This window comes from Dermacentor variabilis, chromosome 5, assembly GCF_050947875.1.
Source record: "Dermacentor variabilis isolate Ectoservices chromosome 5, ASM5094787v1, whole genome shotgun sequence".
In the NCBI taxonomy this organism is placed as follows: Eukaryota; Metazoa; Arthropoda; class Arachnida; order Ixodida; family Ixodidae; genus Dermacentor; species Dermacentor variabilis.
In genome coordinates this window covers 111,338,579-111,366,149 of record NC_134572.1, presented here as the reverse complement: position 1 = coordinate 111,366,149, position 27,571 = coordinate 111,338,579, and the positions used below count along the sequence as shown (strand labels likewise).

Here is a 27,571-nt window from a genome sequence, read left to right as displayed (position 1 = left end):
GCATCCATGACAAGTTCGGAGTCGTCTTCTCTTCTCAAGGGGTCTGTGACATTTACGTACATTTTGACGGACTGCAACTTGTCATGGCTGAAACGACGGCCGTAAACTTTGCATTCACGTTGGACGTGTCCAGAGTTATGGCCCATTAGGCACAGTGGGGCTCTTCCAGGAACTACAACGAGGTCTTTTCTCTGCAATAAGTAGCTAGTGAGGCAGGTCATCAATTGTAACACCAGGCTTCAACTTCAAAGGCACAGAACGCGTTCACGGACCTTTGTCCATGACACCCTGAGCGCGCCAACGTCCCTTAGCAACTTCCGTCACTGTTCCGTAGGGTGCAAGGGCTGTCCGCAAATCTTCATCCTGCACGTTGTACCAAATTCAGTGGATCTCCAACCTCACGTCCTGGTCATCGGGTTCAATACCAAGGCACCGACGTTCTTTCACAGTCACTTTATGGGATGAGAGCATCTTCCTTCCTTCAGCACTCCAGAACGTGATAGCTTAAACATGGTGCATTTGTTACGCCCTCACGGCGACAACCTCCAGGAGGAATGCCGAACGAACCAGTCCGTCGCGAAAATCCTCGACCTCGTAGGGCGTTGCTCTGACGTCGGCATGATAAAACAGCGTATTTAAAGCGATTCGACCTGTTCGCACCCGTGTAAAAATAAATAACTCCCTAATGATGGTTATTCGAGCCAGCAAACTACATTCCACGGCTAAGCTGGGCGGCTGATAATGCACCATTTGAGCACATGATGCACGAGTCCGTAACGCTCGGTGGTCGGAAGTGGAATGGCTGAGCTATAGCGGCCTACGTGAGCGGCGGGTCAAAAGCTGCGCCAATGCAGCACTTTCATTATTCGGTGCAAAAATGCTACATTATCCTCTGCACGTGCCTTAAAATAGTAAAAGAAATCCAGTGCCGCCAGTGAGGTTTGAACTCACGACCCCTGGTTTACAAGATGAGTGCTCTACCACTGAGATATAGCGGCCGACGGGAGCGCCGGGGCCAAAATTTTCCCCAATGCAGCACTTTCATTATTCGGGGCAAAAAGGATATATTCTACTCTGCACGTGCCATGGCGCAGTAAAATAAGTTCAGTGCAGCCAGTGAGGTTTGAACTCACGACCCCTGGTTTACAAGACCAGTGCTCTACCACTGAGCTATAGCGGCCGACGAAAGCGTCGAGCCAAAAGTTTCACCAAAGCAGCACTTTCATTGTTTGGGGCAAAAATCGTACATTATCCTCCGCACGTGCCTAAAATATAAAGGAAATTCAGTGCCGCCAGTGAGGTTTGAACTCACGACCCCTCGTTTACAAGACCAGTGCTCTACCACTGAGCTATAGCGGATTTTTTTCGTTATTTCCGAAGTTCACATGAGAAACAAAAAAGTCACAAACAGTAAAACACTTCAGCTACACTTTACCTGAGGCGATGTAAGTTAAACTTTCTTCAAGCTCACTAGATCATCAAGAGGTGCTACCCACCGAGGTGGGTTATGCAGTGCCCGGATACATCGCCTAAGGTAAGCAGCACTTTCAATAAAGTTTTCACGTGAACTGCGGGTATTACTGTCTGCATGCCTTACTTGCATTCGTGTTTTCCACAAGCTGTGGAGGCCAAGAAGCATGAACAAGTCACAGGGTACATCTTCGTGATTAACCGGTAAAAACCTAACACCATGAGTCTAGCAGAAACTCTTTCTTGATTGTTCTCTGCCGGACGTCCCCGTGGAATAATGCGTCCCAGCTGTACAGAAAAATATCCTCGACTGTCTCTGGCTTCTTACATAGCAGACAGTTCGTTGTCCAAGGGACAAAGATTCCCTTTTCTTGAAGCCACGTTTTGACAGGTAGTGTATTAGCGAGTAACTTTAAAAACAATGTTTTCACTCCTGGCCTAACTGCATCTTCTTCACTCGCTTTAAAATATTCTGCTCTGGGCCTCCACAGTAAGGCGCCCGGTACAATGGCACCGACAGCATGATGTCCACAATATCTTTATAAAGCTTTTTCTTGGGATCACTGTACAAGTAGTGTGGGGAAAACGCACTTTTAACAACTTATAAGAAAGCACAACCTCGCGCAAAAATCCGGATACAGCACCGCACATGTTTTCAACAGAGTACACAATGCTTCTTGGGAGTAGTCTTTGCAATCGGACCGGTATAACCGTTCTTAAGAAGGTGCCATTTTGACCACGAAAGAAAATAAAGCGTGATACCGCTTGATGCAAAAACAAATGAACCAGTCCAAGGCCTCCACTCTTCACTGAAAGGAACAGGTTTGTTCTCCTCGTTTTTTTCCCAGGTCGAAGTCCAAAGAAAGACGGCAAATATACGATGCAATTTTTGAATAGTGGTCCGCGATGCACACAGCACATTCATGAGGTACCATATTTTTGAAATGAGAAAGACATTGCAGACAAAGGCACGTGAGAAGATTGACTGATTCCTTCCTTGCCACGCTCCCGCTTTCTCTCTCGCCCTTGACATCTCTTCGTTCCAAAGTGGGCTGGGATCGCGATAACATCCTAGGGGAACACCAAGGTATCGCGTTGGCATGGGAGACTATTGTAGCCGTGAGAAAAATTCCGCTCTAATATCCCATTCCCCGTGCCGAAATCCAGAGCTTTTTTCCCAGTTTACTTGACATCCAGTATGGTTACAAAACCTTTCCAGAATGTTTGTAACTTCACAAATGCTATCTATGTTCGTGCAAAATACCGCTATGTCGTGCGCATACGCACGAAGTTGCACCTCAGCAGATTGCAGCTTGAAACCCGTGACGTAATCACTGTTGAGAATGGCCAGACATAAGGGTTCTAGATACGCTGTAAAAAGCAGGGGAGAGAGCGGACAGCCTTGCCTCACCGAGGAACGCACTGTGAGGCGCTCAGTAAGGTCACCACTAACTGTAATGCGTGTCATACAATTTGCGTGCGCCATTTTTACTCCTACTGTTATACTACCCAGGTTAGCATACTCTAGAATGGAGAAAAGAATGTCATGTGAAACGCGGTCTAACGCTTTACCAAATCCAGTTGTATCATAGCTACCTGGCTTCCAAGCGCGTCAACACATTCCAATACGATTCTGGCCACATGTATATTTGTTGCAATGCTTCGACCTCTGATTCCACAGGTTTGGTGCGGCCCTACTAATTTGTCGATTGCACTCTGAAGTCCTCTGGCTAGTACCTTCATGTACACCTTGTAGTCGACATTAGTGAGGCTGATAGGTCTATAGAAACCCACTAACATTCGTTCTCTTACATCATTGTCGAGTGTTGACATTAGTCGTAGGAAATTCCCTTCAAAACCTTGCACATGCTCGCGCCTATTGCTAAAAAGTTCAGCAAAGTATCCCGTAATAGTGCGCTGAATCTCACTAGGGTCGCTTGTAATGTGCCCCTCGTATCTTAATTGCCTGATTTCCTTCTTGGCAAACGTACCGCTTTTCATCTGATAGCTCCCGCTTTGTAGGCGCTTCGCCTGCCCACAAGTTATCGCTCCTTGAGCGTATTATTGCTGCTCTGTACCTGTCAGTGTCAATTGTTTCGATCTGACTCTTCACGTCTTTTATTTCTTTACTAAAATTCCCTGGCTGATTGGTTTCCATCCTAACCAAGCGCTCGAGTTGTTCGCGAAGTTCCTTTTCTTTTTCTTTCTGTTTATACTGAATTGCGCTTTTCTCTATTGCTTTAAGCTTCACTCGTTCTTTGAAACTTTCCCATTCAACGGCAAAGCAGTCCGCTTGCTCAGCTAGTACACCGTCCAGATCTCTTTTAATTTCCTTGACCAATTCTTCATCGTCTAACATTTTCGTATTTAGTTTCCAAAGGTACCAATTAAAGCGTGATTTCCTTCCCTTCATTCCAAAAGTCGCGCTCACAAGGCAATGATCACTAAACGACACAGGTTTTACATAATAGGCAGTGCATAGTCGCACGAGATCAGTCGGAACATACAGCCTATCTCTTGCGTGACTGTCGCGTTGAAAGTGTGTGTAATCAGGCCGTGTTTCAGCCGAAAAGACAATTATATATAACGTCCTCCAATAAATAATCATGCACAAATTCAATCAACAGTTCAGCGCTCTTGTCCCGCACTGCTCTACACTTCACTCGGTCAGTAGCAGCACAGACACAGTTAAAGTATCCTGATAGAAGCAACACCTTGTCACAATTCAAGTACGGCTGAATGGAATAAAAAAACATTTACGCTCACTTTCAACATTGGGGGCATAAACACAGACAAGGCGGCAGTGTAAGTCTGAAAAAGAAAAATCAACAAAAAAGTGGCGGCCACTTTCACATGCAAATACAGACTACACACTTATACCTAATGTGTTGCAAATGAAGAGAAGGCATCCACCCGATGCCCCAACGGAGTGACACACACACACTTCAAAGTTGGCGCGGAAAGGGGGCACCATGCGGTCAGCATGTTCTTGCGACTCTATCTTTGATTCTTGCACAGCTATTAGGTCAAGGTCATTATCAATAAGCAGGCGATTAAGCTGACATTGCCGCCTTCATGCCCCCAGCCCTCTAACATTCAAAGTTGCTACACGCGATAGGGCTCTTAGCTAAACTACCATACGTTTACGTAATAAAAAGGAGCGCGATCCGCATTGTGCCTACCTCTGTCGACCATGTGACTCTCCCGACTGATGTTCCGCAATGATCTTCGCAGGTCTGCCTGGCCACCCAAAAGGTTGTCTGGTGGTTGTCTAGAAGAGGTCCGAGGCACTTCCACGTCGCATCCACCATTTTACATGCGCGCATACACAAAGTGCGAGCCGAAAACACTGTGTCGGTCGACACACCACCGACGCTGACATTCAAAATATCACAGAAAAAAATTACGGAAGCGGTTTACCCGCCTGCCGTGACTCGGCCAAAAGGTTTGACCGCGGCTTCAACGACGAACGTCGACTTCCTGTGGTTTTTGGGGACGGCTCCTCACCAGGTTGCGGATTCTCACCGGTGCTCTCTTCGTGGGACCGTTTTCCAGCGATTAGGGCAGCCGTTTCTTCGTCAGCGTCCATGGCGTCGGCACTGCGAGGCTCCACGCGGTCCGGGGTTTTTAGAGAAACTTTCGTAGCGGCCATCGCACTGTGACCGCCGTCGTTTCCGGAGTCACGCTGCACTAGCTAGATGCCATCACTGCAGGAGACGGCAACGTTGTCGTCGTCTTCTGCTTGACCAGAAGCGTAAAAGAAGGCCCATCTTTCGTTGCCGTTTTTCCAGTTGTCCTCGCTGCCTCCTCTGCGTCCGCCTCATCCATCAAATGCTCTGAGGCATCTCCACTGTTTCCAGGTCCAGCGATGCTGACATAAGTACGGGGGCACTCACCGTCTTCGTGACCGAAACGTCGACAAGCTCCGCATCGCGGGACCTTACACTCCTAGCGAATGTGTCCCGTACCTCGGCAGCGAAGACAAAACGGAGGCCTTCCAGGCACAACGACGAGTGCCAACTCACCCCCAACGTTAAGCTGGTGCAGCAAGTCGTCCAGTTTATCGCCAGCTTTCAATTTCAGCGTGACCATCCTGCTCGTTGAGCCTTTCTCTGACATGCCGTGCACACGCCAGCGCTCCCGGGCCGCCTCGGAGACCTTTCCGTACGGTGCAAGCGCGACACGCACGTCCTCGTCCGGCCCGGTGTGAAGCAGCTAATGGAGCTTGAGACGTACAGTGGCGATCGCTTTGAAGGTAATCGCTCGAGCGGCGACCGAAACTAGGAGCAGCGCCACGTTACGTCATCACCGTCAGTCAATAGGGAAACATCAGATAGCTTCCCTCTCTCTATTTTGCTGTTCGCTGAGCAGCTGTCACTCCCGTCTGGCAACTCGCAGCTTTCCGTAACCCTTCACGAGATAAGCTGCGCATTCATTTCGACTGCCTTATCAGCTATTGCACGGAAGCGTCATTGTTAGCCAATGTATGCATGAGGCAGGGACGCACACACATCATTGCCATGAAAGGGTAACAAGCACAAAAATGTAGCGAGTTAGTCTTGGGGGTGACGGTTGCAGCCTGGATGAACGTAAATGGGGAAGAAGGCAGCGCAATTTTTATCTTCGCAGTACCGAAATCGGCCGCTATGCTGCTTGGAAGGCCCGCCGGTTGCAGCTCGCGCGATCACCTTCAAATTGATCGCGACTGTACGCCCTGGTTCGCCGGGTCAATAACCAAGCAGCGGCGTTCTTTGACGCGCAGCTCACCGACGCCTGCAATCTTCTTAACGGCATTCGCATCTTTCGGCGTGATGGCCCAAACATGACTCATCCGATACGCCCCCAGGGCGATAACATCCGAGAGCACCGATTTCCTAGCCAACGCGTCTCGAAAATCTTCCAGCCGGTACGGGCGGGCTCTGATATCCGCGTGCAAAAAAGAACAGTATTTAAAACCAAACGCCCGGTTGGGAGACTTGGCAGAACAACCTGGTAGTCGTTTTCCGTTTCCATAGCCCTGTTACCGCGGTCAGAACAGGCCGCTGAAGCCGCTCCAGCGGAGCCTGTCATCATACGTCCACCACGCTTGGTGGCCGGAAGCCACTGAGCTATAGCGGCCGACAGGACCGGCGGGCCACAAGTTGCACCAATGCAGTACCTTCATTATTCGGGGCAAAAATTCAACATTATCCTCTGCAAGTGCGAGGCAACAGTAAAATAAAATACAGTGCCGCCAATGAGGCTTGAACTCACGACCCCTGGTTTACAAAACCAGTGCTCTACCACTGAGCTATAGCGGCTGATGGGAGCGGCGGGCCAAAAGTTGCACCAATGCAGCACCTTCATTATTCTGGGCAAAAATTTAACATCATCCTCTGCAAGTGCGAGGCAACAGTAAAATACAGTGCCGCCAATGAGGTTTGAACTCACGACCCCTGGTTTACGAGACCAGTGCTCTACCACTGAGCTACAGCGGCTTTTTTTTGTTTATTGCCGGTCTTCAACATTGTACAGAGCACATAATACAGAACAAAATTACAAAACAACTAAAAGCATCTTGAACAAAAGATGAATGCCATCAGTTCAATAAAGACTGGAGTTGTCTTATTAAAGTTATTTCAATGCTGTGAGTGGTTCTATACTGGACAGCCACTCGGGTACACAATCTTGTATTTTCTTTATTTCAATGAAACTAGACATGCTTTTACCGAAATAAGTACGCGCAGGCCTAGCGTCCGGGTCACAGTAGTACCCAGACATCCTTGCACGCCATAAACTGTGAAGGCCATTCAGCATTGTTAAGTCAAAGGGAACTCCGTCCTCATTCTTTACCGCCAGATACCTGATTCCATGCGGATTTAACGGTAACTCTTTCTTCATTGCTCGTTGTAGGACCTCCCAGAACACCCCGGCCCAGCAATGCAAAAAGACATGGTCTACTGTTTCAGCTTGCTTGCAAATCAAGCAGTGCGATCCCCAGGGTACAAGGAAGCCACGTTCTTCCATGAATGTCTTCACTGAGAGTGTCCCTGTGTGCAGTTTAAAAAAGAATGTCTTTACCTCCGTAGGCCCCTCCATTTTTTTCACTCATTTAAGGACATCCTGTCCTGCTCTTCCAGTGTATAGAACTCTGTACAATGGCACTGAAAATACAATGTCGCAAACATCTTTATATAATGCTTTTCTTTTAACTTCACATAAATAATCAAACGAAAAACGAACAGAAAGAAAGAGCACACTATCCACAACTTCTTTAAGGTAGCCCCGAAGCGTTCCCGGCATACTATCAGTACTAACGATAAGCGCCGGCAAAGCGCCTCTCAACCTTAGCTGGCATACCGTACGCAGAAATAGATCACCGTACCATCCCGAAAAAACAAAAATCTGTTGACGAGCTGTCTTACCGAAAGATGCGCCAAGCCCAGCCCCCCCTCCTTCACGTGCCTGAACAGGTTGGTTCGGCTACACCTCTCCCAGGTACAGCCCCAGATAAAAATGGCGAACACTCTGGGCAGCTTCTGCACGTTTACTCTTGAACAGTACAACGTCAGCATGACGCACCACAACTTCGTAATAAAAAACATGTTACACACAGTTACCTTTGCGAAAATGGATAGGTTGATGCCTTTCCACCTTTCTGCTTTTTCTCTAACTTCTTTTGCTTGATTCGTCCAGTACTCATCGCTGTTTTTGTAACTCCATGGGAACACCTAGATATCTGGTCGGGGTTCTTATCCAGCTCACATTTGCAAAATTGTCCGGGGCCGAAGACCACTCCCCGTGCCACAAACCAAGCGACTTCCCCCAGTTCACTCTAGTGCCCATCACATCAGAAAAATTTTTCGCTACCCTTATCGTTTCCGTCACACTTTGTTTGCTTGTACAACACACTGCGATGTCATATGCATATGCCAAGAGCTTGACTTCAGTGTCTGCGAAGCTGTAACCGTGTATTTGATCATTTTCAAATATGGCCAAATACATAGTTTCTATGTACATCCCAAGCAAAAGAGGACTGAGGGGGCAGCCCTGACACACAGAACGCATGACATTAATGGGGGCCCCCAATGATTTATTCACAAATAAACATGTTGTGCAATTCTTGTACGCCAACGCCACTCCCTCAGTGATTATGAAACCAACATTAACTTGATCGAAAATGGCAAACAAAATATCATGAGAGACACAATCAAAGGCTTTCTCAAGGTCCAGCTGGAGCACTGCGACTCCGCCCGCGGTGACGTCACAGCACTCGAGCACGCACCGCATCGTGTGAATGTTCGAAAAAATCGACCTTCCCTTGATACCACACGTTTGATGACCAGCAACTATTTCCTTTATGACGCTTTGAAGTCTGGCTGCCAAAACCTTCATAACAATCTTATAATCAACATTGGTTAACGATATCGGCCCGTAAGATGTATCTAGCCTGTTTGTCCACTTGATCACTCTTAGGGATAGGTATGGTATGCGCTTTGCCAAAGGAAGGCGGCAAAACTTTGTTAACATACGCATCATTAAACAGCTCTCTAAGTAACGGCGACAGTTCTTTCTTAAAAGCTTTATATAAACACGCGCCCAGACCGACTGGTCCAGGTGATTTGCCTTGGTTCAAATCATCAATCGCCTTTTGAACTTCGCTTTCTGTTATTTTCCCTTCTAATCATTCTTTCGTGTCGTCATTCAATCGCGGCATGCGACCGAGAAAAACCTTTTTGAACTCTACATTCGCTTCTTGAAACGCAAAGAGCGACTGATAATACTCTAAGAACGCTTGGCCTATGCTCTTACTGTCTTCGGCAATTGTGCCGTTCCATAGAATCTTATCGACGTGATTCCTTCGACCTTGCGCTTTTTCAAGTCCAAGCGCCCTTTTCGTGGGCGTCTCCCCAGCTACTAATGCATTTGCTCTTGCGCACACAATCGCTCCTTTATACCGTTCCTTGTCAAACTGCTCGATTTTTTCTTTAATGGTTCGCACGTCCTGTTTATACGCACCTGGCTGTTCGCACACTAGCGCTATCAGCTGCTTAAGTGTCTTTCGTAAGCCCCTTTCTTTCATTTCCTTCTCATATTTTAAGCAGCTCGATCTTTCTAAAGCTTTCATTTTTACGCTTTGTTTGAACCATTCCCATTTCTCTGCTATTGTTTCACTATTTTCCTCACTTACTTTCCTGACGGCCTCATGCACTGCCTCTACAAATGGCTCGTCTTTTAGTACTAAGGCATTCATTTTCCATAAGTCCCAATTAAAATCTTCTTTCTTCCTCTCCGTGCCTATATGACATTTCACCAAGCAGTGATCTGAAAACGATACTGGGGCCACAGAATAACTATGGCACTTTTGAATCATGCCTTGCCATACGTATATGCGGTCTAACCACGCCTGACAACTACCTTGAAATCGCGTGTACATGACTTCCCGCTCCCCCTCCAGGCACTCAAAGACATCGTCCAGTTCTTTATCACTAATTAGCTTAGTCAACAAATTACTGCTTTTATCGCGAATATCATCATTATTGACTCTATCCCGATCCCTCAAAACACAACTGAAATCCCCCAACAAAACCATGTACTTACCAGTGGTAACATACTGGAAAAGGTTCGCAAAAAATGTGGCGCGCTCTTCCACAGCATTCGGCGCATATATACACATGACTCTGAATTCAAGGTCACGAAAAAGAAAATCAGAAAAAAAACAATCCTTCCGGATTGACATGAAAATACATTTTTAACAAGACCAGGCAACTTCTTAACAAACAGAACACAACCGGCGGACGTTCCTACCGCGTGGCTCACGACCGCATCATATCTAGTCATGAAACGCTGCACCATGCTTTCCGTCTCGTCCTCTCCGTCAACCTTTGTCTCCTGGAAAGCTAGAACATCTAGGTCGTGGTCAGTGGCCAGCCGTAGGACTTGACTTTGCCTACGCCTAGCCGCCAACCCTCTTACGTTTAGTGTGGCAATAGCGAGTGACAGATTAGAAGCCATGCTGAACTAAAGTGTAAGGTAGGCCCGGAGCATGGTGCTTACCCTTCACGACCAGCCCTCGGCTAGCCGCCTCCGGGACCGCCGGTCTTCCCGGTGGTGTTCGTCTGCTGCACTTTGTCACCAGGCCTTCTCTCGAGCGGAACATTTGGCTTAGGCTTGAAGACTGACCGCCTACCTAGAGGCGTCTTCGCCGGCGGTCCGTCACTAGTGCTGGATGCCCCGTTGTTCTTGTCTCCGGCCTCGTCACGGGGGCGCTTGGATGTGGCACCGAGACCAGCGGCCCGGTCCCCATCGTTAGCGGACTCGCCCTGTTGCATCGCTGACTCGTCGTCGTCCCGTTCAACTTCACTAGCGCCTGCCTTCGTAGGATCTTTGTCCTTGTCGACCCTTGCAGGCCCAGTAATCTGATCAGCGACTTGGACGACCTTGGCGTCAGCGACCTCCGGCAGCGTCATGATACTTGTCGCCGCTGGGGGCACTTGTTCTCCGGCTCCCTTAGCAGCGTCTTCGATCTCGACTGCATCCATGACGTGTACTGCTGCCTCTTCAATCTCGACTGGGCTAGTCGCAGTAGCGTAAGTCTTGACGCATTCGGCGTCAACGTGCCCGAAGCGTGTGCAACGCGAGCAGCGCGGCACCTTACAGTCCCGCCTGGCGTGTCCCGTGCCTTGGCAGCGTAGGCATTGCATCGGACGACCGGTTACCACCACCAAGGCCAACTCTCCGGCAACGAGTATCTGGTGAGGAATATCTTCCACTTTCAGTCCGCCCTTCAGCTTGAGAAGAACGGTCCTCGTGGTCGAACATTTCTCCGCAACGCTTTGAACACGCCACTTCTCCCGGCTCACCTCAACCACCTTGCCGAAGGCCGCCAACGCAGTCCGCACGTCTTCTTCTTCCACGCCGTGTAGCAGCCAGTGAAGCCGGAGCTTCACCTGCTGGTCCTGAGGGTCGACGATAACACATCGCCGCCCCTTAACCTGAAGCTCTTTCAAGGCCAACAGTCGCTTTATTGCAGCAGCATCACCGACGATCACTGCCCAGACATGATTCACTTGGTACGCCCCAAGGCACACAACTTACGGTAGCCGGTCCGTGGGCGTAAGAGCATCCATAAAGTCGTCGACCTTATACAGCCTCGCTCGTACATCACCATGTAGAAACATGGTGTTATTAACAATTCGTCCTTTTGGCAGCTGAGACAAAATAAACTGGTAGTCCGTTTCTTCGTCGTTGCTGCACCTGTTTCCACGGCCGAAAGCGGCCGCTGTCGCTGCTCCACTGGAGCCCATGATTCCGCTTACCGCTCAGCCCGGCTGCCGGAAGCAGAATGTCTGAGCTATAGCGGCCGACAGGAGCGGCGGGTCAAAAGTTGCACCAATGCAGTACTTTCAATATTCGGGGCAAAAATTCAACATCATCCTCTGCAAGTGCGAGGGAAGAGTAAAATAAAATACAGTGCCACTAATGAGGTTTGAACTAACGACCCCTGGTTTACAAGATCAGTGCTTTACCACGGAGCTATAGCGGCCGACGGGAGCGGCGGGTCATAAGTTGCACCAATGCAGCACTTTCAATATGCGGGGCAAAAATTCAGCATTACCCTCTGCAAGTGCGAGGCAAGAGTAAAATAATATACAATGCCGCCAGTGAGGTTTGAACTCACGACCCCTGGTTTACAAGACCAGTGCTCTACCACTGAGCTATAGCGGCCGACTGGAGCCGCGGCCCAAAAGTTGCACCAATGCAGCACTTTCAATATCCGGAGCAAAAATTCAGCATTACCCTCTGCAATTGCGAGGCAAGAGTAAAATAATATACAATGCCGCCAGTGAGGTTTGAACTCACGACCCCTGGTTTACAAGACCAGTGCTCTACCACTGAGCTATAGCGGCCGACGGGAGCCACGGCCCAAAAGTTGCACCAATGCGGTACTTTCATTATTCGGGGCAAAAATTCAACGTTATCCTCTGCAAGTGCGAGGCAACAGTAAAATAAAATACAGTGCCGCCAGTGAGGTTTGAACTCACGCTCCCTGGTTTACAAGACCAGTGCTCTACCACTGAGCTATAGCGGCTCCTTTTATTTTCATTACCGGCTTGGCAAGTACATACAAATATTGTCAAATAAAAACGAGTGTTAAAACGTCTAGTCGTTAGTAAGACTGACGTGTCATGTTAAAATGGCTTCATCGAAGCCAAACTGTTCAACACTGAAAGCCAGTTTGGTAGATCACTTAGCAGTTTCAACACTTCCCTTGTATAATTAACACTCTCAGTAAAATAATACATTGCTGACCTCGCATGAACATCAGCATTGCGTACAGCCATACCAGTTCGCCACACACTTTGCATACACAATACGATCAACATGTCCACCGGCACACCGTCAGGTTCAGCCCATGGTAAAAACCTAATTCCGAACGCAGTGATACGAAGCTCCTTTTTTAATGTTCTTGCTGGATGTCCCAAAGAAAACGGGCATCGTGGCAGTCAAGAAAAATATGTTCGACAGTTTCTTCTTTGTTACATATAAGACAATTGTCTGATCATGGGACAAACAGGCCCTTGCTTCTTAGACATGGCTTAACAGGCAGTGCGCCGGTATGCAGTTTGAAAAAGAACGATTTTGCGTTAGCTCGTACAGGCATATTATTGACTCGTTTGAAAACATCTCGTTCAGGCCCTAAGTAATATATAGAACGATACACTGGTGTAGGTACAAACACTTCGACAAGATCTTTATAGAATTGTTTTCGTGACACTGCAACCAAGTAGTCTTTCGAAAAACGAGTGTTTAGAGGACGTATCGCCATGGAAACTTCACGCAGATAGCCCTTTAGTGCCATCGGTTTGATTGCATGCGACGATACAACAAAATCGGGCAGAGCGTCGCGCAATCTCACTTGGATTACCGTCCGCAGAAACCCATCGCTTAGGTCGCGGAAGAAAACAAATCTCGACACAAGTTGCTTGAAAAACAAATGCGTTAAACCAAGTTCCTCATTGCGCAATGTGTGAAACAAATTACTTCTGCTCGTGCGTTCCCACACCGAACCCCAAATAAACTCTGCAAACACTCTGTGTATTTTTTTAATTGAAGATCAGCTCATGCATAGCACCTGCAGGACGTAGAACACTTTAGCTACTAAAAAGATATTACATACTTTGGCCCTAGCAAACATCGAAAAGTTGTGGCCTCCCCATTTGTTAGTTTGCTCTTTCATTCTGTCTCTCTCGCTCGTCCAGTATTAGATTGGCTCACGGTAGGCACTGAGCAGAACCCTAAAATAAGTGCCGGGTAATACATTCCAATGCATTTTGCAAAAGACTTCTGGTGCATCTGGCCAATTCCCGTGCCAAAACCCTAAACATTTGACCAACCTATGGCACTACCGGAAGCATCGCAAAAAGCTTGGGCTTCTCTCACAGCTTCTGCAATGCTCTGTTTATCGCGACAGAACACTGCTATGTCGTCGGCAAAAGCTAAAACTTTTATTTCTCTACCAAGAAATATTATGGCGAATATTATGGCTATGTAGTAACTTTAAACAGAAAGGTTCTAAATAAAGTGCTAAGAGCAAGGCCGAGGTCGGACAGCCTTGCTTTATGCTAGACATTACTGCAATCCGCCTGCTCAGTTTGTGGTCAATAATTATGTTTGTGGTACAATCATCACACATCATTTTCACCCCGTCCAAAATGACCGATCCGACATTAACACAATCAAGAAGCATAAACAGGATTTCGTGTGACACCCTGTCAAAAGCTTTGGCCAAATCTAGTTGTAGCATAGCTACATGATCTCCCATCGTATCGGAACATTCAAGTATGCTTCGCGCTATATGTATATTTGTGAATATTGTCCTGCCTTCTATACCGCATGTCTGATGTGTACCTACTAGGGATTTCACTACACTCTGAAGGCGATGGGCGAGCACCTTCATAAATACTTTATAATCAATATTTGCTAAGCTTATTGGCCGGTAGGGCTCTACGGATTGAAGTTTGATGTGGTCTGTTGATTTAGGTATCAGTACTACATGTGTCTGTCGAAAAGAAGGAGGCGTCCATTTTTGTTCGTAACACTTGGTTATGACACGGTGCAGAGCCTCAGCCATTTCAACCTTGAAAATTTTATATATCGCTGCCCCAAGTCCGTCCGGTCCAGGCGCTTTCCTTGCACTAAGACCATCTATAGCATTTTCAATTTCTGTTACAGAAATCGGCCTCTCAAGGGCATCCTTAAGTTCGCCATCAATTTTCGGCATAAGAGGTAAATATTCACTCTTAAAAGCAGAGATATCGCTTGTCCTCTTGCTTAGCAGCGTGCTATAGTAGTCAACGAAAGCGCGTTCTATCACCCGTCATATGTAATCTGCCCTTGATAAACGATTTCTTTTACTTCCTTGGTCATAGCGCACCTCTTCTCCTCACTTAAAGCTCGCTTGGTGAGCGTTTCACCGAGCCATACAAGTTCAGCGCGTGCTCTTAAAACCGCGTCACGATATCTCTCTTCATCAATCACTTCAAGTTTCGCTTTAAGTTCTTCGATATCATGTGCAAATATACCAGCCGCGCCGCTTTCCATGTTCAACAGGTATGCTAACGTGCATTGCAGTTGCTTTTCTTCTTGCTTTTCTTTCTGCCGCAAAACGCATGCTCTCTCTAAAGCAATTGTTTTCGCTTCGGTGTTGAACATCTCCCAAGCTTCTACAACATTTTTTGCATCCTCAAGGAGAACCGCATCTAATTTCTCTTTTATTCTTTTAAGAAATACTTAATCTTACAAAAGGTTGTCGTTAAGTTTCCATAGGTGCCAATTAAATTTCTGTTCTTTCTTTTTCATACCTATCGTAACCATTACCAAACAATGATCACTGAAACTGATACATTCTACACAATATTCAGAAAGTAGCGGAACTAAGTGAACAGGAACATAGATGCGGTCTAACCTTGAGTGGCTGTCTCCTTGAAAATGCGTATATTGCACATGACTGTACGAACCAAGAACACTCCCAACATCCTCTAGATCAACATCACACAAAATTTCATGCAGAAGTGCGGCACTCTAACCTTGGCTAAGTTGCTTTTTCGATCGATCTATCGGCCGGCACACACCATTGAAGTTGCCAAACATCAGAACGTGTCTTTCACACCGCAAGAAAGACCTCAGATAAACAAAAAATCGTTCATGTTCTCGAGCATTATTAGGGGCGTATACACAAACCGCCCGCCACAGCAGTCCAGAAAAAGAAAAATCACAAATAAGCAAACGCCCCCCCTCACAGGAAGTAACTTGTTGCTCTGTTATCCCAATGCTATTTCTAATAAACAAAAGGCAGCCCCCAGAAGTACCACTCGCGTGGCAAACGCATACATTGTACTTATTTCTGAAGATTTCAACCAATCGAACCGTTTTTTCTTCAGATTCAATTTTTGTTTCTTAGACAGCCATCAAATCAATGTCTTTTTCTAGTAACATGCGACTTATCTGACACGGTCTTCGCCTCTGCGACAACCCTCTGACGTTTAATGTCGCCAAACGAAGCGGACTAGTGAGGTTAATAGTGTCTGCCATTGTTTTAGTTATATTTAGGGTAAGCCCCTACACAATTTTTCTTAGGAAACATACGGACTCTGGTAAGCAGTGATGCTCGTTCAACATGGCCCTCCCTTTGGAGCCGACGACTGCCAACCCACGTAGTCGCAGGCCCATTCCCGATCAAAGATCAAGTTTTGAAAGTTCTTTCCGGGACACTACCTCCGCTAAGGCGGAGGTGGCCCGTGTGGCAGCCGTCTGTCTGGCGGCACGTTGGGTTTGACCTTCAACGTCGACCGTCGGCCTGTCTGGGTTTTCTGTGCCGGTCTTTCGGTACCCGCGCCGTCGGTGTCTCGGCTGTGGTCCTCAACATCGTCGCGCAACCGCTTTCCGACACCCTTAGCGTCGGAAGTCATGTCCATGCTCTCGGATATGCTGACTGTCTCGTCCACCGCGGTGGTTGGGGTTGCTTGGATAGTTGAAGAAGCACTCGTCGTCTCAAGACCACTTTCCTTGACTTGAACCTTGGCGGGTGGAGGCGCAGAATCCGGCACGTTGCCCTTATCAGTCCCCTCCGAGTTCACCTTTTCGGTCTTCATTTCCAGAGATGTAGACTGAGCATCCGTCCCTTCAGCTGCTTCCTTAGCGGCCTCCTCGGCATCCTCTTGATCCATAAGGAGCTCCGATGTGTCTTCGCTCCTGCCTGGACCAGCAACGTTGGCGTACGTTCTCACGCACTGGGTTTCGTCGTGACCGAAGCGACGACACAGCCCACAGCGTGGAACCCGGCATTCTCGTCTAATGTGTCCGGTGCCACGGCACCGGAGGCAAAGGAGCGCTCTGCCCGGGACAATGAAGAGAGCCAGGTCTTCCGCGACCCGAAGCTGATGTGGTAGGTCGTCCGCTGTGATTCCGGGCTTGAGTTTCAGGACCACAGACCGTGGCGTGGTTCCTTTGTCGTTGCAGCCTTGTACTTTCCACTTCTCCGTCGTCACTTCGGTTACTCTCCCGAACGGTGCCAACGCTGTTCAGACGTCTTCATCAGGAACACCGTGCAGCAGCCAGAAGAGCTTGCGCCTGACACCCTGATTGCACGGGTCAATGACCACGCATCGATGTTCTTTAACAAGAAATGCTTCAGCGTCAAGTACCTTCTTTTTTGCCACCTCGTACGAAAAAGTTACAGCCCACACATGATTCATCTGATAAGCACCGAGGGCCACCACTTCCGGCAGCAGCATCAGTCTTGAAAGCGCGTCTCTGAAGTGCTCAACAGGGTAAGGCCATGCTTTAACTTCGCCGTGGATAGAAACTGTGTTCAAAACACTAGCACCTGAAGGACGTGGTGGTAGAACCATCTGGTAGTCCGGAGAAGGCTTTTCCGTTGACCGGGAAACGCGGCCAAGGGCCGCTGTAACCGCTCCTGGGGAGCAAGACATTCCGCGACCGTTCACTGCGGTGGCAGGAAGGGGAATCCCTGAGCCATAGCGGCCGACGGGAGCGGGGGCCCAAAAGTTGCAACAACGCAGCAATTTCACTATTCGGGGCAAAAATTCAACATTATCTTCTGCAAGTGCGAGGCAACAGTAAAATAAAATACAGTGCCGCCAGTGAGGTTTGAACTCACGACCCCTGGTTTACAACACCAGTGCTCTACCACTGAGCTATAGCCGCCGACGGGAGCGCCGGCCCAAATGTTGCACCAATGCAGTACTTTCATTATTCGGGGCATAAATTCAACATTATCCTCTGCAAGTGCGAGGCAACAGTAAAATAAAATACACTGCCGCCAGTGAGGTTTGAACTCACGACCCCTGGATTACAAGACCAGTCCTCTACCACTGAGCTATAGCGGCTTTTTTTTATTTATTTATTGCCGGTTTTCGACATTGTACAGAGCACATAATACAGAACAAAATTACAATGCACAATTAAATACAAAACATTTTGAAAGAACATACATGCCATCAGTCCTATAAGGACTCGCGTTGTCTAATTAAAATTCTTTCAGTGCTGTCAGAGGTTCTATCCTCGACAGCCATTCGGGTACACATTCTTGTATTTTCTTTATTTCAATGAAATGAGACATGCTTTCGCGGAAATACGTACGCGCAGGCCTAGCGTCCGGGTCGCAGTAGTACCCAGACATCCTTGCACGGCATAAACTATGAAGGCCCTTGAGCATTATTAGGTCGAAGGGAACCCCGTCGTCATTCGTTACCGCTAAGTACCTGATGCCATGCGGATTTAACGGTAACTCCTTCATTGTTCTTTGTAGGACATCCCAGAAGAACACTCCGGCCCAGCAATGCAGAAAGACATGCTCTATTGTTTCTGGTTGCTTGCAAATCAAGCAGTGCGAGCCCCAGGGTACAAGAAAGCCACGTTCTTCCATGAATGTCTTCACTGAGAGTGTTCCTGTCTGTAATTTAAAAAAGAATGTCTTTACCCCAGTAGGCACCTCCATATTTTTCACTCGCTTAAGGACATCCAGTCCTGATCTTCCACTGTATAGCGCTCTGTACAATGGCACTGGAAATACAATATCGCAAATATCTTTATACAATGTTTTTCTTTTAACGTTACATAAATACTCAAAAGAAAAACGCACAGAAAGAAAGCGCACACTATCTGCAACTTCTTTAAGATAGCCACGAAGCGTTCCGGGCATACTATCTGTACTAACAATAAGTGCCGGCAAAGCACCTCTCAACCTGAGTTGGCATACAGTGCGCAGAAACGGATCACGCACATCCCGAAAAAACAAAAACCTGTTCACAAGCTGGCGTACAAAAAGATGCGCCAAGCCCAGCCCCCCTTTCTTCACGTGCCGGAACAGATTGGTTCGGCTACTCCTTTCCCAGGTAGAGCCCCAGATAATAACCGCGAACACTCTGTGCAACCTTTGCACATTTACCCTTGAACAGTACAACGTTTGCATGACGTACCACAACTTCGTAATAAAAAACATGTTACACACAGTTGCTTTTGCGAAAATCGACAGATTGATGCCTTTCCACCTGTCTGCTTTTTCTCTTGTTTCTTTTGCTTGGTTCGTCCAGTATTCGTCGCTATTTTTGTGACTGCCCATGGGGACACCTAGGTACTTGATCGGGGTTTTTATCCAGCTCACATTTGCAAAATGGTCCGGGGCCGAAGACCACTCTCCGTGCCACAAACCGAGGGACTTTCCCCAGTTCACTCTACTGCCCGTCACATCAGAAAAATTTTTCACTACCCTTATTGTTTCCGTCACACTTTCTTTGCTTGTACAACACACCGCGATGTCATCTGCATATGCCAAGGGCTTGATTTGTGTGGCTGCCAAGCTATACCCGCGTATTTGCTCATTCTCAGTTATTGCCAAACACATAGTTTCTATGTAAATGTCAAACAAAAGAGGACTGAGAGGGCAGCCCTGACGCACAGAACGCATGACGTTAATGGGGGCCCCCAATGATTTATTCACAATTAAGCGTGTTGTGCAGTTCTGGTAAGCCAACGCCACTCCCTCAGTGATGATGGAACCAACATTAACGTAATCCAAAATGGCAAACAAAATATCATGAGAGACACAATCAAACGCTTTCTCGAGGTCCAGCTGGAGCACCGCGACTCCACCCGAGGTGGCGTCACAGCACTCCAGCACGCACCGCATCGTGTGAATATTCGAAAAAATGGACCTTCCTTTGATACCACACGTTTGGTGATCTGCCACTATGTCATTTATGACGCTTTGAAGTCTGGCAGCCAAAACTTTCATAAAAACCTTATAATCAACATTGGTTAAAGATATTGGCCTGTAAGATGTTACTAGCCTAAGTTTCTCCACTTGGTCACTCTTAGGGATGAGTATGGTATGAGCTTTTCCAAAAGAAGGCGGCAAAGTTTTGTTATCAAACGCATCATTAAACAGCTCTGTTAGTAACGGCGACAGTTCTTTCTTAAAAGCTTTATATAAACACGCGCCGAGACCGTCCGGTCCAGGTGATTTGCCTTGGTTCAAATCATCAATCGCTTTTTCAACGTCACGTTCTGTTATTTTCCATTCCAATCGTTGTTTTGTATCGTCACTCACTCGCGGCATCCGAGATAGAAAGGCCCTTCTGAACTCGTCTATATTCACTTCTTGAAACGCAAAGAGTGACTGATAATACTCTAGAAACGCTCGGCCTATGCTCTTACTATCGTCGGCAACTGTGCCGTTCCATAAAATTCTGTCGACATGATTCCGTCGAGCTTGCGCTTTTTCGAGTCCCAGCGCCCGTTTAGTGGGCGTCTCTCCAGCTACTAATGCATTTGCTCTTGCTCGCACAATCGCACCTTGATACCGTTCCTTGTCAAGCTGCTTGATTTTTTCTTTAATGGCTCCTACATCTTGCTTATACGTCCCAGGCTCTTCGCACTCCAGCGCTATCAGCTGCTTAAGTGTCTTTCGTAAGCCCCTTTCTTTCATTTCCTTCTCAAATCGTAAGCAGCTCGATCTTTCTAAAGCTTTCATTTTTACGTTTTGTTTGAAGTATTCCCATTTCTCTGCTATTGTTTCACTGTTTTCTTCACTTACTTTCCTGACGGCCTCACGTACTGCCTCTACAAATGGCTCGTCTTTTAGTAGTAAGGCATTCATCTTCCATAGTTCCCAATTAAAATCTTGTTTCTTCCTCTCCGTGCTATATGACATTTCACAATGCAGTGATCTGTAAACGATACTGGTGCAACCGAATAACTATGGCACTTTGGAATTATGTCTTGCGATACGTATATGCGGTCTAACCGCGCATGACTACTACCTTGGAATCGTGTGTACATGACTTCCCGCTCCCCCTCCAGGCACTCACAGACATCGTCCAGTTCATTATCACTAATTAGCTTAGTCAACACACTACTGCTTTTATCGCGAATACCAGCATTATTGACTCTATCCCGAGCCCTCAAAACACAATTGAAATCCCCCAACAAAACCATGCACTTATCAGTGCTAATATACTGAAAAAGGTTCGCTAAAAAATGAAGCGCGTTCTTCCACAGAATTCGGTGCATATATGCACATGACTCTGAATTCCAATTCACGAAAAACAAAATCACAAAAAACGATCCTTCCGGTTTTTGCATGAAAATACATTTTTAACAACAAGGCCAGGCAACTTTTTAACAAACAGGACACAACCGGCGGACGTCCCTACCGCATGGCTCACGACCGCATAATATCTAGTCATGAAACGCCGCACCATGCTCCCGGTCTCCTCCTCTCCGTCAACCTTTGTCTCCTGGACAGCTAGAACGTCTAGGTCTTGGTCAGCGGCCAACCGTAGGACTTGGCTTTGCCTACGCTTGGCCGCCAACCCTCTCACGTTTAGTGTGGCAATAGTGAGCGACGGATTAGGAGCCATTATGAACTAAAGTATGAGATAGACCCGGAGCATGGTGCTTACCTTTCACGACCAGCTCTCGGCTAGCCGCTTCCGGGACCACCAGTCTTCCCGGCGTTATTCTTTTGCTGTGCTTTGTCACCAGGCTTTCTCTCGGGCGGAACATTTGGCTTCGGCTTGAAGACCGACCGCCTCCCAAGAGGCGTCTTCGCTGGTGGCCCGTCACTTGTGCTGGATGCCGTGCTGTCCTTGTCCCCGCCCTCGTCACGGGGGCGCTTGGAGGTGGCGCCGAGACTAGCCGCCCGGTCCCCGTCGTTATCATCCTCGCCCTGTTGCATCGCTGACTCAGTCTCCTCGCGTTCGCCTTCATTAGCACCTGCCTTCACAGGGTCTTCGTCCCTCTCGACACGTGCAGGCCCAGTCACCTGCTCAGCACCCTCGACTACCTTGGCTTGAGCGACCTCCCGTACCGTCGTGGCATTTGTCGTCAATGAAGGTACTTGCACACCGGCTCCCTTAGCAGCTTCTTCTGTCTCGACTGCATCCATGACGTGCTCTGCAGCAACATCACTCGCTGCTGGTCCTGTCAGGGCTGCGTAAGATTTAACGCAGTCAGCGTCGACGTGGCCGAACCGTCTGCATCTCGAACAGCGGGGGACTTTGCAATCACGGCGTACGTGTCCTGTCCCTTGGCAGCGCAGGCACTGCATGGGCCGCCCAGGTACGACCACCAATGCCAGCTCTCCGCCGACGCGGACCTGGTGGGGCAGGTCTTCCATTTTAATGCCGCTTCTCAGCTTGAGTAGCACGGTCCGGGTGGTCGAGGTTTTGTCTCCCATGCCTTGGACGCGCCAACGCTCCCTGCTCACCTCTTCTACCTTGCCGAAGGTTGTGAATGCCGCCCGGACGTCCTCGTCGGAAACGCCGTACAGCAGCCAGTGAAGCCGGAGTTTCACCTGCTCGTCCTGCGGGTCGACGATGACACATCGACGCCCTTTCACCTGAAGCTCTTTCAGGGCCAGCAGGCGTTTTGTTGCAGCTGCGTCACTGAGGGTCACGGCCCAGACGTGATTGACCTGGTAGGCCCCGAGGCACACAATTTCCGGCAGCAGGCTTGTGGGCGTAAGCGCATCCCGAAAATCCTCGACCTTGTACGGCCTCGCTCTTACATCACCGTGTAAAAAGACGGTGTTGAGAACAATTCGTCCTTTTTGCAGTTGGGGAAAAATAAACTGGTAGTCCCTTTTGTCGTCGTTGCTGAACCTGTTTCCGCGGCCCATAGTGACCGCTGTCGCCGCCCCGCTTGAGGCCATGATTCAACGATCCGATCAGCTCGGCTGCCGGAAGCAGAATGACTGAGCTATAGCGGCCGACGAGAGCGGCGGGCCAAAAGTTGCACCAATGCAGCACGTTCATTATTCAGGGCAAAAATACAACGTTATCCTCAGCAAAGGCGAGGCAACAGTGAAATAAAATACAGTGCCGCCAGTGAGGTTCGAACTCACGACCCCTGGTTTACAAGACCAGTGCTCTACCACTGAGCTATAGCGGCCGACGAGAGCGGCGGGCCAAAGGTTGCACCAATGCAGCACGTTCATTATTCAGGGCAAAAATACAACGTTATCCTCAGCAAAGGCGAGGCAACAGTGAAATAAAATACAGTGCCGCCAGTGAGGTTCGAACTCACGACCCCTGGTTTACAAGACCAGTGCTCTACCACTGAGCTATAGCGGCCGACGAGAGCGGCGGGCCAAAGGTTGCACCAATGCAGCACGTTCATTATTCAGGGCAAAAATACAACATTATCCTCAGCAAAGGCGAGGCAACAGTGAAATAGAATACAGTGCCGCCAGTGAGGTTTGAACTCACGACCCCTGGTTTACAAGACCAGTGCTCTACCACTGAGCTATAGCGGCCGACGAGAGCGGCGGGCCAAAAGTTGCACCAATGCAGCACGTTCATTATTCAAGGCAAAAATACAACGTTATCCTCAGCAAAGGCGAGGCAACAGTGAAATAAAATACAGTGCCGCCAGTGAGGTTCGAACTCACGACCCCTGGTTTACAAGACCAGTGCTCTACCACTGAGCTATAGCGGCCGACGAGAGCGGCGGGCCAAAGGTTGCACCAATGCAGCACGTTCATTATTCAGGGCAAAAATACAACATTATCCTCAGCAAAGGCGAGGCAACAGTGAAATAGAATACAGTGCCGCCAGTGAGGTTTGAACTCACGACCCCTGGTTTACAAGACCAGTGCTCTACCACTGAGCTATAGCGGCCGACGAGAGCGGCGGGCCAAAGGTTGCACCAATGCAGCACGTTCATTATTCAGGGCAAAAATACAACATTATCTTCAGCAAAGGCGAGGCAACAGTGAAATAGAATACAGTGCCGCCAGTGAGATTTGAACTCACGACCCCTGGTTTACAAGACCAGTGCTCTACCACTGAGCTATAGCGGCCGACGAGAGCGGCGGGCCAAAAGTTGCACCAATGCAGCACGTTCATTATTCAGGGCAAAAATACAACATTATCCTCAGCAAAGGCGAGGCAACAGTGAAATAGAATACAGTGCCGCCAGTGAGGTTTGAACTCACGACCCCTGGTTTACAAGGCCAGTGCTCTACCACTGAGCTATAGCGGCTTTTTTTTTCTTTATTACCTTGTGATGAACATTGTACAAACATAATAGCAAACAAAAATACATCAAATCCCTAGCCGTTAGGCTAGTTCGTATGTCTTAAAATGGCTTAATTTTGCCCAATTCATCAAAAACAGTAATCCACTCCGGAGGATCATTTAGGGCCCTATAAACATCCCTAATATAAATGACAGCTTCTACGAAATAGTGTCGTGCCGATTGGGGATAAAAATGCGCATGTCTGACGTCCATTCTTGTTCGCCAGATGCTGTGCATGCACATTACCATGAACATATCACTGGGTACTCCTGGTTCAGCACAAGGTCAGTACCAAATTCCGAAAGGGTGCAAAGGCAGGTCTTTTTTTAAAGTCCTTTGAAGTACATCCCATAGGAACATCGCGTCATGGCAGTCAAGAAAAACATGTTCAATTGTTTCCGGTTTTCTACAAATTGAGCAATTGTCAGACCATGGAACAAAAAGGCATTTGCTGTGTAACCATGGCTTCACGGGTAGTGTGCCGGTATGCAGTTGGAAAAAGAAAGATTTCATTGAAGGTTTCACCGGCATTCGCTTAATACGCTTGAGGACGTCTCGCTCAGGGCCCAGCTGTTACAACCCACGGTACACAGGAATCGGCAAGAAAACATCAAGCAGGTCTTTGTATAAACGCTTACGTGTCACACTCGCTAGGCACTCATAGGAGAATCTTGCCCTAAGAATCTTCCCCGAAGATACAACTTCTCGTAGGTAGCCAGATAAGACTGCGGACCTCAAACAATACGTTGATATTACGTAGTCTGGCAAGGAATCCTATAACCGCAATTGGATAACAGTTCGAAGAAAAACGTCAGCCTGTTCACGCAAGAAAAAAAATCTCGTCGCAATCTGCTTGAAAAAATAAATGTGATAGTCCCAAGCCTCCGTTTCTAACTAGATGGAAGAGGTTGCAACGGCTCATGCGCTCCCATGTGGACCCCCAGATAAAAACTGCAAGGACCCTAAGCAGTTTTTGTACAGAAACTCTAGTAATTCATATCACCTGCAGTACATAATACAACTTAGCAATTAGAAACACATTACAAACAGCGGCTCTTGAAAATATAGAAAAAGTATTTACCCCCCATTTTTGTGTTTGTAACTTATCTCTTCCTGCTTCGTCTGCCTAATAGTCCTTGCTATCCTTATAGTGTTTCAGTGGAACTCCCAAATAGCTATCCGGAGTGGTGTTCCATTGTATGTTGCACAACGTGTCTTGAGCGTGTTCCCAGTTGCCATGCCAGAAGCCAAAACATTTTGACCAACTAATCATGCTTCCTGTTGCTGTACAAAAATCCTTAGCCTCCTGTACAACTTCACGCACGCTTCTTTCATCTTCGCAAAAGGCTGCTATATCGTCAGCGTAAGCAAGGACCTTAACTTCACTATTGAAGAAAGTGTAGCCCCGAATAATCGGATTTTCAAGTACTTTTAAACAAAAGGCTTCGAGGTAAATATAAAAAATTAGGGATGATAAACAACAGCCTTGTTTTCCAGAAGTTTCAACGCAAATACTTTCACTCAATTTCCTATTAATCACAAGTTTCACTGTACATTTGTCATACACCATTTTCACGCCCTCTAGAACTAAAGATCCTACATTGACGTGGTTCAGTATAAGGAATAATATTTCGTGCACCTACTCTGTCAAATGCCTTATTCAAATCTAGTTGAAGCATAGCAACCCGATCCTGCATGGCATCGCAACATTCAAGAACAGTTCTTGCTACATGGATATTTGTAAGAATAGATATTCCTTTAATTCCGCATGTCTGATGCGGACCTACAAGGGACTTTACAACACTTTGGAAACGGCGAGACAAAACTTTCATGAAGACCTTGTAATTGGTATTCGTTAAACTTATCGGTCGGTATGTTTCTACTGAAAGCAGTTTGACTAGGTCATTAGTTTTCGGAATGAGTATGACGCGGGATGTTCGAAAGGACGGTGGTGTTAGCTTCTTTTCATAACAGTCTTCAATAACTCGGTGTAGAAATTCTGCCATTTCACTTTTGAAGAACTTGTACACAGCTGCCCCGAGACCATCTGGGCCAAATTATTTACCAGGACTGAAATCGTTTACGGCCTGCTCAACTTCTGCGAATGTTATTGGCCTTTCAAGTGACTGTTTTGTCTCGTCATCAAGACTAGGCATGAGCGGCAGAAAAACACTTCAAAACCTTTTAGTATCGCATGCTTTATGACTAAAAAGTTTCCTGTAATATTCAACAAAGGCACGCTCTATCATTTCACCCTCTCTAGTTACGTTATTTTGAACACTGATTTCACTGATTTCCTTCGATACTGCATGTCTCTTCTCCTCGCTGAGGGCGCGTTTTGTGGGCGTCTCACCCAACCATAGCCGCTCGCACCACGCCCTTATCATTGCGCCGCGATACTTTTCTGTTTCTATGATCTCAAGCTTCACCTTTATTTCTTTTATTTCTTTCGAGAACAACCCGGGCTTATCATTCTCTGCGTTGACCATGTAATCTAACGCAATATGCAGCTCCTTGCTGTTTTTCTTTCTGCCTTAAAATACTTGCTCTTTCCAAAAGCGGCGATCTTGAAGTCGATCTTTAACTGTTCCCACGCCGGTATAAAATTGCATGTTTGATTCAGCTGCATACTGTTTATATATTCCTTTATCTTTGCAACAAAAATTTCATCCTGTAGTAATTTGTTGTTCAATTTCCACAACTCCCAGTTAAACTTTGACACTTTTTTCTTTGCACCTAAAGTAATCATGACTGAGCAGTGATCAGTAAAGCTCACATGCTGCGTATGGTACCGGGAACGCAAAGGTACAAATACAGCAGGCACATAAATTCGATCCAATCTAGCATGAGACACATTCTGAAAGTGAGTGTATTTTGCTTGGTCTTCATGCGTCAACACTAAGCCAATATCTTCGAGTTCATTCTCTTCAATCATTACGCGTAATACTTCTGCACTTTTATCTCTATGATTTCTGTTACTAGATCGATCTTCAGGTCAACAAACGCAATTGAAGTCGCCAAGCAGTAATACACTCCTTTCGCTTTCTAGACAAGGTCCCACAGTATTTAAAAAATCTTGCCGCTCATTGATTCTATTCGGTGCATAGACACAAACAGCACGCCAGGCAATTTCAGCAAAAACAAAATCACAAAATACTAGCCGGCCATTTTCACTACTAGACATAGATTCAATAACCCCAATGCTTTTTCGAATAAAGATAGCACAACCGCCGGATCTACCAACTGCATGACTCACGCATACATTATATCTGCTACGGAAGACTTCAACCATTTTATCAGTAAGTTCTTCACTCTCGATTTTGGTCTCTTGGACCGCTAACAAGTCTATATCACTTTCTAAGAGAATGCGACTTAGTTGATACTGCCGTCTTCGTGCAGAAAGGCCTCTTGAATTAAAAGTTGCGATACGCAAGGCATTTTTAAAGTTTACTGCCATATCAAGTTGGGATTATTGCCAATATTTTACTCACACTTTTACGTCAAACAGGGGCATGGG

General features: G+C 47.3%; 17 non-coding genes across 17 annotated transcripts; all 17 read right to left on the bottom strand.

Annotated features, from left to right (window-relative positions):
• Positions 1-926: 926 nt before the first annotated feature.
• Positions 927-998, bottom strand: TRNAT-UGU (transfer RNA threonine (anticodon UGU)). The gene has a single exon. It is a non-coding gene; the product is annotated as a tRNA-Thr (tRNA).
• Positions 999-1,108: 110 nt separating this feature from the next.
• TRNAT-UGU (transfer RNA threonine (anticodon UGU)) lies at positions 1,109-1,180 on the bottom strand. The gene has a single exon. It is a non-coding gene; the product is annotated as a tRNA-Thr (tRNA).
• Positions 1,181-1,287: 107 nt separating this feature from the next.
• Positions 1,288-1,359, bottom strand: TRNAT-UGU (transfer RNA threonine (anticodon UGU)). The gene has a single exon. It is a non-coding gene; the product is annotated as a tRNA-Thr (tRNA).
• A 5,339-nt stretch (positions 1,360-6,698) lies between these two features.
• Positions 6,699-6,770, bottom strand: TRNAT-UGU (transfer RNA threonine (anticodon UGU)). The gene has a single exon. It is a non-coding gene; the product is annotated as a tRNA-Thr (tRNA).
• Positions 6,771-6,875: 105 nt separating this feature from the next.
• On the bottom strand, positions 6,876-6,947 carry TRNAT-CGU (transfer RNA threonine (anticodon CGU)). Its single transcript has one exon. It is a non-coding gene; the product is annotated as a tRNA-Thr (tRNA).
• A 5,158-nt stretch (positions 6,948-12,105) lies between these two features.
• Positions 12,106-12,177, bottom strand: TRNAT-UGU (transfer RNA threonine (anticodon UGU)). The gene has a single exon. It is a non-coding gene; the product is annotated as a tRNA-Thr (tRNA).
• A 110-nt stretch (positions 12,178-12,287) lies between these two features.
• TRNAT-UGU (transfer RNA threonine (anticodon UGU)) lies at positions 12,288-12,359 on the bottom strand. Its single transcript has one exon. It is a non-coding gene; the product is annotated as a tRNA-Thr (tRNA).
• Positions 12,360-12,469: 110 nt separating this feature from the next.
• TRNAT-UGU (transfer RNA threonine (anticodon UGU)) lies at positions 12,470-12,541 on the bottom strand. The gene has a single exon. It is a non-coding gene; the product is annotated as a tRNA-Thr (tRNA).
• A 5,066-nt stretch (positions 12,542-17,607) lies between these two features.
• TRNAT-UGU (transfer RNA threonine (anticodon UGU)) lies at positions 17,608-17,679 on the bottom strand. The gene has a single exon. It is a non-coding gene; the product is annotated as a tRNA-Thr (tRNA).
• Positions 17,680-17,789: 110 nt separating this feature from the next.
• Positions 17,790-17,861, bottom strand: TRNAT-UGU (transfer RNA threonine (anticodon UGU)). The gene has a single exon. It is a non-coding gene; the product is annotated as a tRNA-Thr (tRNA).
• Positions 17,862-22,854: 4,993 nt separating this feature from the next.
• TRNAT-UGU (transfer RNA threonine (anticodon UGU)) lies at positions 22,855-22,926 on the bottom strand. The gene has a single exon. It is a non-coding gene; the product is annotated as a tRNA-Thr (tRNA).
• Positions 22,927-23,036: 110 nt separating this feature from the next.
• On the bottom strand, positions 23,037-23,108 carry TRNAT-UGU (transfer RNA threonine (anticodon UGU)). The gene has a single exon. It is a non-coding gene; the product is annotated as a tRNA-Thr (tRNA).
• A 110-nt stretch (positions 23,109-23,218) lies between these two features.
• Positions 23,219-23,290, bottom strand: TRNAT-UGU (transfer RNA threonine (anticodon UGU)). The gene has a single exon. It is a non-coding gene; the product is annotated as a tRNA-Thr (tRNA).
• Positions 23,291-23,400: 110 nt separating this feature from the next.
• TRNAT-UGU (transfer RNA threonine (anticodon UGU)) lies at positions 23,401-23,472 on the bottom strand. The gene has a single exon. It is a non-coding gene; the product is annotated as a tRNA-Thr (tRNA).
• Positions 23,473-23,582: 110 nt separating this feature from the next.
• TRNAT-UGU (transfer RNA threonine (anticodon UGU)) lies at positions 23,583-23,654 on the bottom strand. The gene has a single exon. It is a non-coding gene; the product is annotated as a tRNA-Thr (tRNA).
• A 110-nt stretch (positions 23,655-23,764) lies between these two features.
• TRNAT-UGU (transfer RNA threonine (anticodon UGU)) lies at positions 23,765-23,836 on the bottom strand. The gene has a single exon. It is a non-coding gene; the product is annotated as a tRNA-Thr (tRNA).
• Positions 23,837-23,946: 110 nt separating this feature from the next.
• Positions 23,947-24,018, bottom strand: TRNAT-UGU (transfer RNA threonine (anticodon UGU)). Its single transcript has one exon. It is a non-coding gene; the product is annotated as a tRNA-Thr (tRNA).
• Between the last annotated feature and the right edge of the window lie 3,553 nt (positions 24,019-27,571).